Source organism: Spea bombifrons, chromosome 2 (assembly GCF_027358695.1).
Source record: "Spea bombifrons isolate aSpeBom1 chromosome 2, aSpeBom1.2.pri, whole genome shotgun sequence".
NCBI lineage: Eukaryota > Metazoa > Chordata > Amphibia > Anura > Pelobatidae > Spea > Spea bombifrons.
The window spans coordinates 61379534-61398081 of record NC_071088.1 but is presented as its reverse complement, the minus strand read 5'-3'; positions in this window follow the sequence as shown (position 1 = coordinate 61398081).

Sequence of the window (18548 nt, the reverse complement as noted above, 5' to 3'; positions counted from 1 at the left end):
ACACCTGAGGGTATTTCAGATGTTGGTATTTTAACCCTTTCCATGCATTAATTCTAGGGCTGCAACAACTAATCGATAAAATCGATAATATTCGATAAAATTGATAATAATCGATAATGAAAATCGTTGCCAACGAATTTCATTATTGATTAGTTGAATCGATTTTTATCGATTATAAAATGAGGGTTTTTTCAGAGGAAATGTGGGACTCACAGCAGTTACTACTTACAGTCCCTCCCTGCAGTCACTGCTGATTGGCCCCACCCCTTCTTTCTCCCAGTCCCTCCCTGCAGTCACACTGAAGATTGGCCCGGCCCATTTCCTATAGCGTCCACATGGCTGTGACACTTATCTAACTGTGAGTATAAAATTAATATTTGGGTTGCTGAAAGTTAGGGGAGGTGGGGGTTAAGTTAGGGGCAGTTATGGTTGATGGGGTGTTTAGGGTTAATTTAGTGGCAGTTATGGTTGATGGGGTGTTTAGGGTTAATTTAGAGGCAGTTATGGTTGATGGGGTGTTTAGGGTTAACTTAGGGGCAGTTATGGTTGATGGGGTGTTAAGGGTTAATTTAGGGGCCCTCATCATATAATCGATAAAATCGATTCAACTAATCGATAATGAAATTCGTTGTCAACGATTTTCATTATCGAGTATTATCGATTTTATCGATAAGCTGTGCAAGCCCTAATCTCCTGAGTACAGCGATTTCCCCCCCCCCATGCATGGGTTTGTTGGGTTACTTGGGAGGTAAAAGGCCACCTTTGTGAGGTTGCAGTTTTTGGCATTTGGACATCTGGTCAATCTTTGATGCCGCCAATTCGATTTACCCCATCAAATCATGCTTTTTGTAAACTAGGCACCCCATGGACATTTAAAATGACAATATTTTAACTCTCCATGCGACATGTTTTGTGAAAATATAGCACTAATTGTAGGACTTGCTTGTAAAAAATGTTTTTATATATATATATCATTATATATATATATATATATATATTAGGGCTGCAACAACTAATCGATAAAATCGATAATAATCGATAATGAAATTCGTTGGCAACGGATTTCATTATCGATTAGTTGAATCGATTATTATCGATTATAAAATGAGGGTTTTTTCAGAGCAAACGCTCTGAAAAATCCCCCTCATTATATAATCCGTTTAGTCTGACTCACCGTCTCACAGCAGCAGCTCCTACTTACTCCCCCTCCCTGTAATCACTGTGACAACTGGCCCCGCCCCTTCCTTCTCCAGGCCAGAACCACATGGCTGTGATACTCATCTAACTGTAAGTATATGTATATATATGTATATGTATATATATATATATATATATATATATATATATATATATATAATGTGTATGTGTGTATATATGTATATATATATATATATATATATATATATATATATATTTGGGCTACTGAAAGTTAGGGGAGGTGGGGGTTAATTTAGGGGCAGTTATGGTTAGTGGGGTGTTTAGGGTTAATTTAGGGGCAGTTATGGTTAATTGGGTGTTTAGGGTTAATTTAGGGGCAGTTATGTTAATAGGGTGTTTAGGGTTAATTTAGGAGCAGCTATGGTTAATGGGGTGTTTGGGGTTAATTTGAGGCAGTTGTGGTTAATGGTGTGTTTAGGGTTAATTTAGGGGATGCTGTGGTTGATGGGGTCTTTAGGGTTAATTTAGGGGATGCTGTGGTTAAGGGGGTGTTAAGGGTTAATTTAGGGGCAGTTATGGTTAATGGGGAGTTTAGGGTTAATTTAGGGGAATCTAAATCCTGGGGGCAGTGAAGTGACATATCTGGGGGTATAAGGCATATACAGTATATAAGGCATATGTGGGGAGGGCAGTGTGGCATGTCTGGGGAGGACGGAGTGGTGTATCAGGGTGTATAAGGCATATCTGGGGGTAGAGTGGCATATCTGGGGGTAGAGAAGTGGCATGTCTGGGAGGCAGGGTGGCATGTCTGGGGAGGATGGAGTGGGGTATCAGGGGATATAAGGCGTATCAGGCACAGTGGCAGATGTGGGAGGCAGCGTGGAGTGGCAGATGTGGGAGGCAGCTTGGCATATGTGGGAGGCATTGTGGAGTGGCAGATGTGGGAGGCAGCATGGCGTGGCATATGTGGGGAGGGCAGGGTGGCATGTCTGGGGAGGATGGAGTGGTGTTTCAGGGGGTATAAGGCGTATCAGGCACAGTGGCATGTGGGGGGTAGAGTGGAGTGGCAGATGTGGGAGGCAGCGTGGAGTGGCATATGTGGGAGGCAGCGTGGTGTGGTATATGTGGGATGCAGTGTGGAGTGCTGTGGTAGGCAGCGTGGCATATGTGGGGGGGCAGCATGGCATGTCTGGGAGGCAGCGTAGCAAGCCTGGGCTCAAATGTGCATATATTGGGGGGCTGGTTGGGAAATAAAGACAAGAAATGTATTATCAAAGTTTTTTTATTCTGCTGTTTGTATTTAACATCATTTGTTTAGTAAATTATTTTAAATAAATGAAAAATTTACATTTTTTTATCCGATTAATCGATTAATCGAAAAAATAATCGGCCAACTAATCGATTATTAAAATAATCGCTAGTTGCAGCCCTAATATATATATATATATATATATATACATACATATCGTACTTGCCCGAATATAGGAATGCGCAATTCGTAACGCTCGATGTCCGGGACATGCAGTGCCGGGCAGGCAGCAGGGTTAGGATCCAGATCCCCCGCAGCGCTGCAGGGGAACTGGATCAGACTCTCCACCAGCCGGTGGACGTCCGTGCAATACACGTAGACAACTTCCGGCACTTCCACCGTGGGAAGTGCTGGCAGGGGAGGTTGTCTGTGTGATGTGATAAAACAGCAGCATATCTGGGGGGGCAGAGTGGCAGCATATCTGGGGGGGCAGCATGGCATATCTTGGGAGCAGAGGGGCATATCTATCAGTAAGGTGCATTGAAATGGCTATTGGTTTTCTGTTTGTATGTAATATATGTTGGCTAACTGCATAATAGATACCAAAAATGTTAAAATACTGTATGTTTGGTAGAATACTGTTTTACTATTCCACTAATGTGTATTTTTTCTAAAAATATAAACATTTCTTTAGAAAAAACACCTAACTTTTAGGGTGCGCCCTATAATCGTGTGCGGCCTATAATCGAGCCAATACGGTATATATATATTTGGACTTTTTTGTGACAGTGGGGGATTATTTATTTATTCAATTTTTTTTTATTATTTTTTTTATTTTATTTTACTAATCACATTGTGATTAGTGAGGTGGGCTCCATTGCCTTGCATTTTTGAACGCAGTACCTGGGTCTGGATAGACCCTCTGTGAACTCATTGATCTGACAGTTGGCGCCGCCATCTTGTGAGTGGCGGCAATGCCATCCACTGATGGCACTTGAGATTGCCCTTCGGAGCAATCACAAGGCGATTGGGGCAGGTGGCTGTGTATCGAAGGCATGTCAGCAACACCGATTATGCTTAGGAAGCGATTGCCTTTCTTTAAAAGCCTGGTTTTGTTCACACACAGCTTGCTGAGCCAAAGCTTGACTACTACCATACCACAATATGTGTAGTGGTGAAAGCAACTTGTGCAGAGTTCTACATGTCAAGCACCAATTGAATAGATGGTAGAAAGTGTTGGCCCCTTACTAACTCTGTATATAGTAACTCATTATATGAAAAGATCATTGGTCTTGTTAGAGTCAGGCCCACTATGACCCATGTGATGAGAACACTGGAGTTGCTCTTTCATTATGAATGATCAAGTCAGAGAGCTGAAATCATATCAAATCAAACTCACCTGACAAGTAAATAAACCAGTTTGTTATAATTCCAGTTTGTCTTTGTAAAGAATTAATATAGTTTGTGTTTGGGTCAGTCATTTGGGTTTTATAAAGTTTGCTGACAGTTTGGCCTGCTTTGCTTATCGTTATCATTGTTTGATCTATAACTGATTAGCTAATTGTGATCAGATAATTACACTGAATTAAAGACACTGGGACTTTATATCATGCTAGCTTCAGCAAAACAGTAAAAACAACTGAACACCACAAATACATTTAATGCACAAATAAACTCAAACATTAAGTATAGTTTTAGTAGTTTAGGTTGGGAAAAGACTTGCGTCCATCAAGCGCAACTCTTTTCCTATTTCTTCTATGACAATCTGACACTCAGGTGTACAACTCAATTTGTCAGGGGCCTTACAGCAAAGTGAATTGTCTTTTCTTTGGATGAAATCCAAAACTGACCAGCCACTAGGGTTGCCAAACCCAAAAACTAAAATAAACACTACCTGCAACACAGCATATTAGTAAGAGTGCCCAGCACACACACACACACACCCAGCAACTTAGCGCATTGTTTACATTAGGCCATAACACTCTTAAATATTCCCACACCAGCATTACAGAGGTTACCAGCACACTTATAGAGGTTTTTCGCTCCAGCACTACATACATATGAACGTAGCCCTTCAGCATTGAAGAGGTTAACTATAAACATGTGCGCGTTTTATACTCCAGCATTTAAATGGTTAACTAAATTCACACTTACCCACACACAGGTTTTGCACATCAGCGTGAGAGGTTAACTACACACAAGGACAGACTGTTAAAGGCAGAGAGGTTAGTGCATATATGTGCTGGAAATGTTGGTTACAATATACGGTATCAGTCACATTGTGTGCAGGGAGAGGGGCTGCCAGCACCTTGTGAGTTATTGCACTGTGTCTGAAAGTAAGGTGACAGCTATGTCACCTTCTATTATCAAAAGTGGAACCTGGCTGTCAGAACGCAGCCATCTCCCTGCGAAAATGGTCTCTTTATAGACTGAGTCAAGTCTGTGGGGTACTGGCCACTTGGCAACCTACCCTACAAGTCCACCAAAGTAGAGCAGCACCTTAACAATGGGAAGCGGTGATGCAATGGAGGCAAATGTGTTAATATCTATCATGTGTTAAGATGACCTCTCTCATGCTATACACATAAGGCAGGCTTCAGTGGATTTCTTTGATTAGGTTTCTAGTATTGATTTGTTCAACATACATAGATTTATTCAACATGCGCATCTGAAAAATGTAGGATTGGAAAAAACACTCTTTTAAATGACATATTCCAGCATTGTGCCCTACACGTATAACAGGTGTTTTTTTAGTGTTTTGTTGGTAGTTTGTTTTATTGTTAGCTAGAAAGATTTGCCTTCCAGTTCCTTTGTTGTGTGCTTTATGTTCTGAAATAGATAAGAATTTTATGAACTCCCTTTTGACCTCTACATGGGGTAATGAGAGATGTGGGCACCCAAATGGCATTGTTAGCGGCAGCGTGTTTTAGCTGATTGGCTCCCTGTTGTGCGAGACAGCGCAGGGCCTAAAGTTATATCACAAAGGGAGCTGCAGACATCTAAAGAAGATTTCTTAACCCCCTTTACTTTGTTATATATATATATATATATACCGTATATTTTAGAGATATACTGTATATATTTGTTATATAACTATGATTTTACAAATGTGTTATGCATCATGTTGTCATTGCAAGGGAATTGTTTGAAATGACATCCAGGCACAGCAAAAATCTTATCTGATAATAGGTAAGCTTTTATTGTTTAATTAGTCACTTTAATCTTTACAAATAAACCCTGCTGTGGCCATCAAATCAAGTTGATCTCGCATTCTGTCCCCCCAGCCCCCCCCCCGGCAGTTCTGTAATAGTTGCTTCCAAATTGCCCAACCTAAATTTCACCACCTCTTCTGGTTTTTTTTATGCCTTTGGTAGAAACAAAATCATTTAGTATTCTCTAGTGGCTTTGGCTGGAAGTTGTCAGTCAAGATTGTCAATGATTTTGTTATTCAAGATATGTTAACCCCTTAACGACAATCCCCGTACATGTACGGGGTTGCCGTGCAACGGGTTAACGACAATGCCCGTACATGTACGGGCTGCCGTTAAATAGCTGCAGCGCCGCGATCGCGGCGTTTTCGCCGCGATCGGCGGCTTTGCAGCATCCACGGAAGCCTCACAAGTGAGGCTGACCGTGGATCCGGGGAGGGCAGCCCTCGGCAGCCCTCCCCGGAAGAAAAATGGCCGCCGCCGCACCGATCATCAAAGATCGCGGCGGCGCCCGGCTAAAACTGCTTAGGAAGCGATATGAATCGCTTCCTAAGCATAAATGGTGTTACTGACATGCCTCGATATCGAGGCATGTCAGCAACACTACCCCCCGACCCCCGATCGCCTTGTGATTGCTCCGAGGAGCAACCACAAGTGCCATCCTGTGAATGACGTTGCCGTCATTCACAGGATGGCATTAACAATAGAAATGAGTTCATAGAGGGTCTATCCAGACCCTCTTGAGAACTCTCGAGCTCCTCCTGCAGGTTGAATGCAGGTACTGCATTCAACCATGCAAGGTCAATGGAGCCCAGCTCACTAGTGAGAGTGACTAGTAAAAAAAAAAAAAAAAAAAAAAAATTAAAAAAAAATGTTTCAAAAAAATGTTTCAAAAAAATGTCAAAAATATGGTAACATGTAAAAATCCCCACTGTCACCAAAAAAAAAAAAAAAGTTTTTAATAAGCAAGTCCTAAAATTTTTACAAAATATGTCCTAATATCTTTACAAAAATTCCATTATGGAAAGAGTTAAAATATTGGCATTACAAATGCCCATAGGGTGTCTAGTATTAAAAAATATATGATTTGATGGGGTAAATTGAATTGGCCGGGTTCAAAGATGTCCCAAATATGGGACATGGGGCAGATGTCTAAATGGCAAAAAAATACACACCTCACAAAGGCGGCCTTTTACCTCCCAAATAACCCTACAAACCCATGCATGTGGGGTATCGCTGCGCTCAGGAGATGTTACTGAACACATATTGGGGTGTTGTGTGACACGGACATACACCAGGAGCGATAAATTTATACAACATGTGTGAAAAAAATACAAAAAGAATTACTACCATAAAGTTTCACAAAGGGTAGTGGTAAAATTAGTGCATTGAAAGGGTTAAAATACCAGCATTTCAAATACCTTGGGGTGTCTAGTTTTTAAAAATATATGATTTGATGGGGTAAATTTCATTGGCCGGCTTCAAAGATACCCGAAATGGCACATGGGGGGAAGAATTACCAGATTTGGAAAAAAAGGTTTTGAAATGGCAAAACGCTACCTGTACTTATTGCCCCATAACGTGTAGAAAAAAGCAAAAAAACATAAAAACATTGGGTATTTCTAAACTCAGGACAAATAGTAGAATCTATTTAGCAGGTTTTTTCATTCGTTTTTGCAGATGAGTAAAAGTTTTCTGTTTAAAAAGTGAGAAAAAGTAATTTTTTAACAAAAAATCCCCATATTTTATCATTTTTTTTATAGTAAATTAGATGATATGATAAAATTAATGGTATCTAAAGAAAGCCCTGTTTGTCCTGAAAAAAACAATATATAATATGTGTGGGAGCATGAAATGAGAGAGAAGAAAATCACAGCTAAACAGTAACACTGAAAAACGTTAAAAGAGCCATTGTCCCACAATATACTACGAGTAAAAACCCCTATTGTCCTTAAGGGGTTAAATCAAAGATTATTTTTACATGCTTTGGGCCCCACGATTGTTGAGAATTGTGAGTGCTTTGTGTGGCGTAACCAAATTCGCTTTTATACTGTTCTTATGTATAACGGGTTAATGCATACAGCCTTTATTCCTTGTTGTGCTGATTGCTGCTATAGTTTGCATCCTGCTTTCTTTCCTTGTTTACTTTATTCTTGATGTAGGTATACTTCTATGCTGTACCCACCTTATGAATTTACCCTACTTGGTCCAAGTGCCCTGTTTGCCAGTTTCACATTTTGATATACATATTACATGTTGTTCAACAGTACATGTAAAGAGCTATCCTGCGGTATTTTGGAATTGGACTACAGTGATATAATTTTTATAAGCTATTATTGCTATGTTGAAGTGTCTAGGAGTAACAGCACAGCCATGCACCATAGACCACACACATTTACAATTCATAGCTATGCTGCAGTGTGTAGCTCATGAAAATAATCTGCCCTCTGTAGCATCACTCACTATAGAGTTCCAAACTGCCTCTATAAGCAGCATCAGCCCAAGCGCTGAACTTCAGGAAGCTTTATGAAATGGGTTTCCATGGCCAAGCAGCTACACACAAGCCGAAGATCACTATGCACAATGCCAGTGGACTTTGTAGCAATGGAAACTTGTTCTCTAGAGTGACGAACCACACTTGGCTATCTGGACCTGGGTTTGGCAGGTGCCAGGAGAAAGCTACCTACCGGAATGAATAGCACCTACTCTAAAACTTGGTAGACGAGAGATAAAGACCTGTGACTTTTTTTCAGGATTTGAGCTAGGCCCCTTAGTTCCAATGAAGGGTAATGCTACAGCATACATTTTAGACAATTGTATGCTTCCAACTTTGTGGAACAAGTTTTTAGGGAAGGTCCTTTCCTGTTCCAGCATGACTGCGCCCTGTGACAAAACCAAGGCCCATAAATACACGGTTTGAAGAGTTTGGTGTGGAGGAACTGGAGAGGCCTACACAGAGCTCTTACCTTAACCCCATTTAACATATTTGGGTTGAAAGCCTTCCCCACGGGTTATGATGTGGAGTGCTGGAATATGACAGTGAGGGCCTGTGGCCCAAGGTCAAGACCATCCCCAAGCTAGATCATATGGAAGGAGGTATGTGTACATTATATAGGCAGGTCAGAACATTTTGCTTGAAAGGAAGGTGTTAAGCATGCACTGGGTGCCAACAATACCTTATTTATTATCTTATTGAGGAACGGTATTTAAAGGTGGCTTGCAATCGCAGCATTTCTTTCCCTGAAACAGTATAGGGCTCTCTTGATTAAAACTGGAATTGTATTGGCCTTAGCTGTGGGAGGGAATGACATATGTGCAGATTAAAAAGCTGGGGCAAGATAACAGCTCAAGGCCTTCATTATGGCTTGATATAACACAAGTTCTTTTTTTTTTTTATTATATTAAAAAAGGGGGGGAATACAATTACCGGTACTATTCTACTTCTGGATCCAGAAAAGACAGAATTATAGCTTGTCCTTCAACAGCAAATGTGATTCTGCCTTGCAATATGATAAAAACAGTTTACTACTGTCGGTATTCTTCCAAGTGCCTTCACGCAATAAAAAAAGTAAGAACATTTTAAATTCATATGCTCTGTGTGAGGGATACATGCTTTAAATGGTTGCAGCATAATCAGAAAATGGGTGGAAGTCTATAAAGAAAATGTACCATTAGTACCAGAGTACATCCAGTTGAAGGAAAATAAAAGAAAATAGCACGATGCAGTTTGTAAACATGCATTGCACCTCTGAAGTGTCATAACACACCGCTTTCTTAAATGGTTAAGTCACATTTCAAGTAATGCTTAAAGATCTTTTTCCATTTTAATTCTATTAGGGCTGCAACTAACGATTATTTTAATAATCGATTAATCGGCCGATTATTTTTTCGATTAATCGATTAATCGGATAAAAAAAAACAATATGCAAATTTTTCGTTTATTTAAAAGAATTTAATGAACTGGATGTTAAAAAACAACTTAAAATTTACATTAACATTCTTATTTTGTTATGATATAATAAAAAACAATATTTTCAAAGTACAAGAACCCAAACACAATATTTATGAAACAAAATAACCCCAAACATTCTGAAAAGAGGTGGACTATTACTGTTCAAGAAACTTTGCCCCAGCACCCAGCACTTTGCACCCAGCACTTTGCACCCAGCACTTTGCACCCAGCCCTGGCACTTTGCACCCAGCACTTTGCACCCAGCACTTTGCCCCAGCCCTGGCACTTTGCATCCAGCACTTTGCACCCAGCATTCAGCACTTTGCACCAGCACTTTGCACTTTGCACCCAGCCCTGGCACTTTGCACCCAGCACTTTGCACCCAGCCCTGGCACTTTGCACCCAGCACTGGCACTTTGCACCCAGCACTTTGCACTGTGCCCCTGCACCCAGTCTCTAACTCTGCCCTGCACCCAGCCCTGCCCCCACATTCTGCCCTGCCCCCACACTCACACTCTGCCCTGCACCCACTCTGCCCTGCACCCACACTCACACCCTGCCCTGCATCCCCACCCCCACTCTGCCCTGCACCCAGTCTCCCACTCTGCTCTGCACCCACACTCACACCCTGCATCCCCACCCCCACTCTGCCCTGCACCCAGTCTCCTGCCCTGCACCCCCCACCCCCACTCTGCCCTGCACCCCCACCCCCACTCTGCCCTGCACCCCCACCCCCACTCTGCCCTGCACCCACACTCACGAACCGCTCTGTGCGAATGGAGCCACTCGCACAGAGCGAACCGCTCTGTGCGAATGGAGCCACTCGCACAGAGCGAACCGCTCTGTGCGAATGGAGCCACTCGCACAGAGCGAACCGCTCTGTGCGAATGGAGCCACTCGCACAGAGCGAACCGCTCTGTGCGAATGGAGCCACTCGCACAGAGCGAACCGCTCTGTGCGAATGGAGCCACTCGCACAGAGCGAACCGCTCTGTGCGAATGGAGCCACTCGCACAGAGCGAACCGCTCTGTGCGAATGGAGCCACTCGCACAGAGCGAACCGCTCTGTGCGAGTGGCTCTGTGCGATCCGTGCACATAGACATGAAGAATACTTACCTCCGGAACGCGTCACATCCGTCACGTAGCTAAAAGAAGGCGGAGACTGCAGAGCGTGTAGCAGAAGCGGGGAACGCTCGCGGAGGTAAGTAAAAGGAGCCGAGTGCTCCAACAACGAATTGATCACTCGATTAATCGATAACGGAAATCGTTATCGATGATTTCCGTTATCGATTATTATCGATTTTATCGATTCGTTGTTTCAGCTCTAAATTCTATTGATTTGTCTTGTAATCATTGGTCCTGACAAGCCACAAAGCTTCCTAAGATTCCTACCATAAATAACATATTTCAGCTAAACAATGTAAAATATAGAAATAAATTATAGTACACCTGGAAGAAACAATAAATAGAGATTTATGATATTTTAAAAGTTCGTACGTACTTTTGCTTTCAACTCAAAAGTGGATATTGCTGCATTGTCACAGAAAATATACTCCGATGAACTTAATGATACCTTGTAGACCATTGTTCAAATGTTGTAAAGCCACGTAAACTTTCACGATGTCTGAGGTCCTGAGATTTTGTTTGTGTCTGTAGATGGGACCTTGGGAAGGAACTTAAAACAGGAATCTCCAATTCAATAGTGTTAGCTCTACAAACACTGTGGGCCACACATGGTTTTAAAATCCTATATCCTTAAATGTGAAGTTTTAGTGCCTTTAAAAGCACTATACAATATTATATCATACAGTGGCAAACCTCTCAAACTATTAGAATTAGCCAGAGGGACACTCTACTAAGACAACATTTAGCTCCTTCAGGACCAAGAGTTTTTCCTACTTGTGAATTTGAAAATATGCTTGTGTAGTGAAACTCTGACATAAGTAACATTCTTGACAGCATTTTGTTAGTCATTGGGACATTGGGACACACCATTGGGACAGAACAATTTGTCTTCGATATAAGAATGCCCAGGTAATGAAGCTATGGCACATTATGGCGTACTGTCGGCACACGCCACGGGACATGAAGAATTTTCGGTGTCTTGTGCTTTCTATGTCAGATTGGCTTATGTGTACCCATTGTACAGCGCTACGGAATTTGATGGCGCTATATAAAACAATAAATAATAATAACGTGTGAGGATTTTACAGGACAGTTGATTAGACTAGCTTATAATTTATTATGCACAGTATATGTGTGATGGTGTCAGTGAGTACCACCCACCGACCAGTCTCAGCATTGTCCGCGTTATTTGAACTTTTGGCGTCCCACAGTATTGGTTTTATGCTCTTTCCCCCCGACAAAGCCAAACACGCTTCATGGAGTTCTATATGCTGAAACACTACCCTATAAGTGGATATAGAATTTTCATTTGGCTATTAGCAGTTAAAAAATAGAATCCATGTGCTGTTAAACGAATCGTGTGAATTTATATACCAGATTCTGAGGGTCAGCTGAATACAATGTATTTCTTGATACTCTTTTTAACGGCTTAAACTGTTCCTATCCTATTGTACAGCACTGTGGCATATGATGGCGCTATATAAAACAATAAATAATAATTAGATGGTGATACTGTTCTCTTTTCTTCTGGCTTGTTTGTTTCCCTCAACTGAGTTTCTTTTAAGCTTGATCAGAAGTTTAGTTTAAAACTATTATTCTACTCAGGTTGTGATGGGTGTTTCTTTAAGGATGCAATTTCCTTTTAGTAGTCTGCTGATATTGCAGACCTGGCTTAATTGTCTTCTTGACTAATGCTGTCCGGTTAGAAAACTTCAAATTCCTTCAGTGTCAAGTGGTCAGCGAGCAGCATCCTTAGACACACAGTGCTACATTTTTATACGTGCAACAGAATAGTGCAATTCCTTTTCACGTGTCATCATATGAATGTGTTTTTTGGTTAAATTGCAAACTCTGTGCATTGCAGAGGAGATTGCTGACAGACGTCATCCACTGTGGCATCTTCAAATGTCAAAGTGCAGCGCGATCAGAGTCCTTGAAAATTCAGCGAAAAAGAATGTAATTGCAGCAATGACAGAACTCCAATGTTTATCCCTCTGTATACAAAACATACACGGATTGGTCTGACATTTTACTGATTCCATTCAGTTTCACAGCTCCATGTTAATACAATGTTTGTATAAGATTGAATGAAGTCAGATAGGGAGTTTCAGTATCTTGGAATTTAAAGCGCGAGAATGTACTGATCAAATGAGGCAACGGCCCATGGGATTATACATTTTTTTGAATCTCTGAAGACATTTAGAATCAAATTTGAAATTGCCGATAACAAATTGAGTCATAAAATTGAATCTTCACATTGCCCCAATCCAGCCACTGGAAGGAACAGTCCCTCTTTGTGCCCCATATCCCTCATATTCCTCTCTCCCCAATTCTAGGAGCTCACAAGTTTTGCAGGGTATGAGTATCCCAAAGTATTCCATGGCGCAAAAAGTTACAAAATGTGCACGGTAAAAGGAAATCTTTATAAATTAAGTAATGAAAAGAGAACAATTATATATTATTGGAGTAAATATAGCATAGATCACAAATAATGACTGCCCTGTTAATCCATATATATTTTTAATATACCTTTTTGTAAATGCATTAGGAGACTCGAAACAGCCAGAGATCAATAGAAATGAGGCTTGTCGAAAGGTTTTCGTGGATCACTCCATTAAATTGTAACGAAGTAAAGTGCAGCTGTGATGGTCTGGAGAGATGGGAAATGTAAACAAATACAGTAGTAAAAGGTAATATCAGAGTAGGGAACAGTGATTCCCAAATAAACAGGTTTTTATGACCAAAAAGTTAAGCTGAACTTGACCACAATGGACAATAAATTACTTTTGGTGAGGTTACAATGCTGAGCTTCCTCTTTATTGTTCCTTTTGAGTGTAATAGAGTTGTACCAGTTGATAAGAGTTTTAGAAACTCCTTATAACATGCCTAAAGAAGATTACATGTTTTTGAGACTGCTTACTGCGCCTAAAGAAAAGGTAGTCTCAAAAGCTTGCAATCCCATATAATTCATTTTGCCAATAAAGGTATCATTTTTCACTTTTCACATTTTTCATATTCGTACTAAATGATGGGTTACTTAGATGAACAAGAAAGCCCTACTTGTCCTAAAAGGGAAAAGAGGGAAATTACAATTGCGCAAGAACTCCTTCGTCCTGAAGTGGTTAAAAGAGCTTTGGCGTAAAACCATTAACAGAATTATTTAAGCTTTCGCTATTGACAAGGGTTCGCAACTGGCAAAAAGGTAGCAGGGAATACTCAACCAATTACAGACCAATAAGTCTTAATAATTAATCAGTGGTTAGGAAATCTGTGGAAACATTTTAAACATTCCTGCCCCGTTGGCCACTATTTATATGACCCTGGAATTGTTAAATGATTCCAGGGTAATGTCGCTTCTCTGTATGTTGCATGACTTTTGCTTTCATGTGTACTGTGTGACAGTATACAGATCCTATCGCTGTATGATAAGCTGTTGATGTTTTGAACTGCGTTACGGTTTTCCTTATACGTAATGTATAATCAATCAAGTAGGGACATCCTGTTAGGTTAACCTAATTTATTGTTTCAACTTGTTAATAAAATGATAGACCAACGAGGAGCTGTAGATATAGCCTAGATTTCAGTTGAGCGCTTACACTATGCCATATAGAAGACTCATAAATACAATGCAATATTTGGGTTTGGAAGTTAAAATAGTTGGATAGAGTGTGGCTTGTCCTAGGAACAAGGAAGAGTAAACATACCTTTATGGAGCTCTGTCAGTTTCTTGTGCAAATTAGCCTGCAGATGCAGCCATATAGGTCAGTGGAGCCTAGGCTAAACAGTGCGCCCAGCACTTGCATCTCCACTTTATCATGGTCTGCAAACTGCAACCTACCAGATGTGCAACAAGGCAGCCACCAGGAAGTAGAGAGAACTATTCAGAGACTTGCAGCTGTCATCTATGAGGCTTTCTTGGACATGGAGCGTCAACACCTGGTTCCCCTGCCTCATCCACAAGGTCATACAGTGGGCCTTAGTACCGCCACCTGAGGCTTGTAAGGTACCTGTTGCCTGATACTAAGATGAGCCGAAGAAGTGGAAACAGAGCAGACTTGCCACTACCATGTGCCTAACTCTAGTAGACTACCCTGTGGACACAATGAGCCCATACCTGGATTTTTACATGGGCAGCCATACCGCCTGACCAGTGGGCCCAGACATCATAACCTTGTGGCCTACTCACTAAGGAACACAACGCCAGGCCAAAAATGACTGGGTATAGTTGGACCTGCTCCTACCACGATCCAATCTGCTGTAGATCACCTTTTGAGTTGTGGCATTGATTTGCGATGTTGGGGACAGGCATACAAGTACTTTGCTAAACCTGACCCATAGCTGAGAACTTTCTAAATCGGCTCACCCTGAGACTCTTTGAATATTTACCCTTTGGCAGCCCATCATGTAGATTTGATATAATTTTTTAATACATTGATCAAATGTCTCTGATATAACCTCTATTCAATCAGGGGTATAAACAATAACATACTGTTAGCAAAAGCACTAACTATATCATGAGCTCAATGTAGAGTATCAACGAGTCGGCTCCAGACTGTGTGACCCTGAGATTTTGCACCTTCCCCCTGAAATTGGAGCAAAAACCCTGAGACCCTTGTTCATAAAGGCGGAATGATCTCTCTTCACACCATGGAAGCAAAAGAGACAGTTCTCCAATGTCTGGGCCTGGGTCCAACTAACCAAGAGCTCCCATCATCTTGTCTAAAGGACATACATTGCAACCTCTTTGGTACATGAGCTCCTCAAAATCCAAGCTTGGGCTTTCACTGGGATGGGAACAATTTGCTTATGAGTCTACTGTCAAACTCCTTTTTGATTTACAATGAATGTTTCTCATCTGTTTCTTATCCACACCCTTACCCCACCCTAACTGACCAAGCCCTTCTTCCTCACCTTTTTTTATTTGACAGACGTTCTGTGGTATTTAGCACCACCTTGTCCGCTGTTCTTTGGAATTAGGCCGTGTATCCCCCTTGTGTTTCTAATGTACCTGGCACTATTGACTTCTTTTGTTATTATTGTGACAATCATAGAAACTTATTGTTTACTGGTGGGGACTATATTGAGGTAAATGCTGGGTATCATGCAAGTTCTGGGGCTACCTTAAATTAATATTAATGTTAAGGGCTTCAACACACCAAAAAAGTGTATGTTTCTCCTTAGGGACATGAAACAACCATGTTATTTTGGTATAAGAAACAAATTGGCCTGACAACCTACTGTCCACTTGACTGAGAACCTATATCGCTAAAAAATAGTGTAGAACATATACTATATTTTATTTTATGTGAATAAAACTAACAGAGTGGCTACAATTATGCTCAATCAGTAAAACATACGGGCCATATTATTAGAAGGAACCTTTTCCAAGACATATTATATTATTAATGGTTATCCCCCTAATGAGCCAGACCTTTACTTCTGGAAGCAGCAAGATGTTCATAGCCCATTAATTATGATGGGGATATAAATACAATACTATGCCCAACAGTTTAGTCAGCATTTAGAGAACACCGGAGACTTTAGATATCCGGAGACTTCAATAACTCCCAACAAAGGGTTATACAATTTGTTTCTGTATTCCATCCCTGGCTAAACAATGAGCCTGGCACTTAAATAAAGAACTCTAAATAATGGCTAAAATCACCTCTCAGAATATTTTGCTTCTAATACTGCTCCCAAAATAAGTCTGGTTATTTTGTGGACCACGCATAAGCTGGTAATTTTGGGCGATTTTTCTCCATCTAGTGATCCATCATAAAAAAGTAAAGCTGAACTTTATGCTAGAGCTTCATTCAGGGTGCCTACAGGCCATAGGAACACAGCATAAGTTTAACCTCTCTGTAAACATTTTTGCGGAGCTAGAAAGAGTAGAACATCCATAAGGGCATTGCCACTTGAAAGACAACAGTTGAAATGTACCTGACCGTTTTGCTATGATAAGTTGAACATATTTGTCATCTTATTTGCACCATACAGTTGTAAGCCATTATATACGCACCATTCAGATAAAGCAAGTTTGGGCACATGAGCTCAAACACGCAATAAATATATGGGGCTGGTGTCCCAATACTTCCAGGGCTGCTTCTCATTCCCAGTCTGGGCCTGATGGTTAGGATGGGTCTCCTTCAAGATTTTAATTCACTGGATTTTTAACATAAAATATCCCTATACGTTTGGTGAGCTGTATAGAAATTGGCTTTCATGATTTTAATGTAGAAGGAAAATGTAGAGCTATAATTGCCTTCCTCATCTGGGAGTTACCTATGCATGAGTAAGCGGCATTACAGGTAGTGAAACAATTGCATGAGTTCCCGTCTTGCAACTGTGTTTCGGAATTGGGCTTCTGCGCCCAGCCAAGCCTGAGGCTACAGACCAAGATCAATGGCATGTTATCGCGTTTATGCACACGTGATGCAACACAAGAACATTTCGTTTCATAGAAGAAAGTTACATAAGGCTGCACAAGTCTTATTCTTTGTTACTGGTAATGTATACACTTTAGCTAAATATTTTTCTTTATAGACACGCAGTATTCGAGGGAAGGATTCATACAGCATTTTACAGACAAATGTGAGAAATACCGACGAGGTAGTTAAATAATAAATACATCATCCATGGCACAGTGGTGTGATCCTGCATTACAAATACATTTTCCGTATGTGTTCATTCGGAGGTGTGATCGCCTCACCTTAATATGGGAGGAATATCCTCATTATGATACAACACAAACAATACAATAAAACAAGCATAAAAAGCTATGACAAAACTCATTTTATAAAGCTCCTACTTTATATTCTGCGTACCGTACCTGACAACTTTAATGAATAAACAGATCATAACATTACACAATATTGAATTTAAAACGGTTTTAATGTTTTTCAAAAGATACAATGTTTCTAAGAAATGCATAGCAGCTTTTTGTAAGGTTTGTGGGCTGTGCATAGTGAATTGGCATGGGCTGCTTCACTTGCTCTGGACTTTTGGCTGGAAGGCAAATGGTGAGTTATAACGTTAGCTTCAAGGCCCTGCCTTCAGTAGTCTCTTATTTATCTCACCTATACTGTGTTTTTTTGTTGTTTTTTTTTTAGTTTTTTTCAGAGCAATATAAATGTTATGCATCATGCATTTGTAATTTTGTTTTCTCACTTGAAATACCACAGTTGGTTTAACTTCCAGATTAATATAATGAGGAGAAAGAGGTGGTTAGTCCTGAACTTTTCACCACCACTTATGAGTTCTGGGATAACCCTCTCCAATAGAAGACCATCTTTTTTTGGCCACACACTGGTGCACAATTTGTTTCCCTCAATCACCACCAACAAAGGGAGATGAAGATCTTCTTCTCTGGTCTTCTGGCTGGAAAAGGGAGAGACATCCTATTAAGGATCATCATCCTACTCCCCTAAAATGCTATGGCGTGATCAAGGCAGGGTCAGGGCTTTGTCCCAGAAGCTGTCTTTGGCACCTGGAATGTCATCCCTGCTAAACTGGCGATGTGTCCCATTCCATAAAGAAAACATAGATTTCAATTACGTGGAACCTCACATGGTAAGATTTTCATATTCATTCAACTCCATTAATAAATACCCCCTTGTGTATGAGTAATTATACTCATAGCTTACTATTTCTGTGTGTATTATGAGAACGCCAGGCTTTTTGTTTTTTTGGTTTAACTTGTTAATATATCACCTTGTGTTATTATGTTGCCCTTTGTGGTATCATATCTCTGTACAGCCAGTAAGCAAGCGGTAAATGTGCTGAGTTAGTCGGCTCATTGTGTTGGAATTCCTCCAAGTAAACAGAATTCAATTTAGCAGATAATGGGATCTACCTG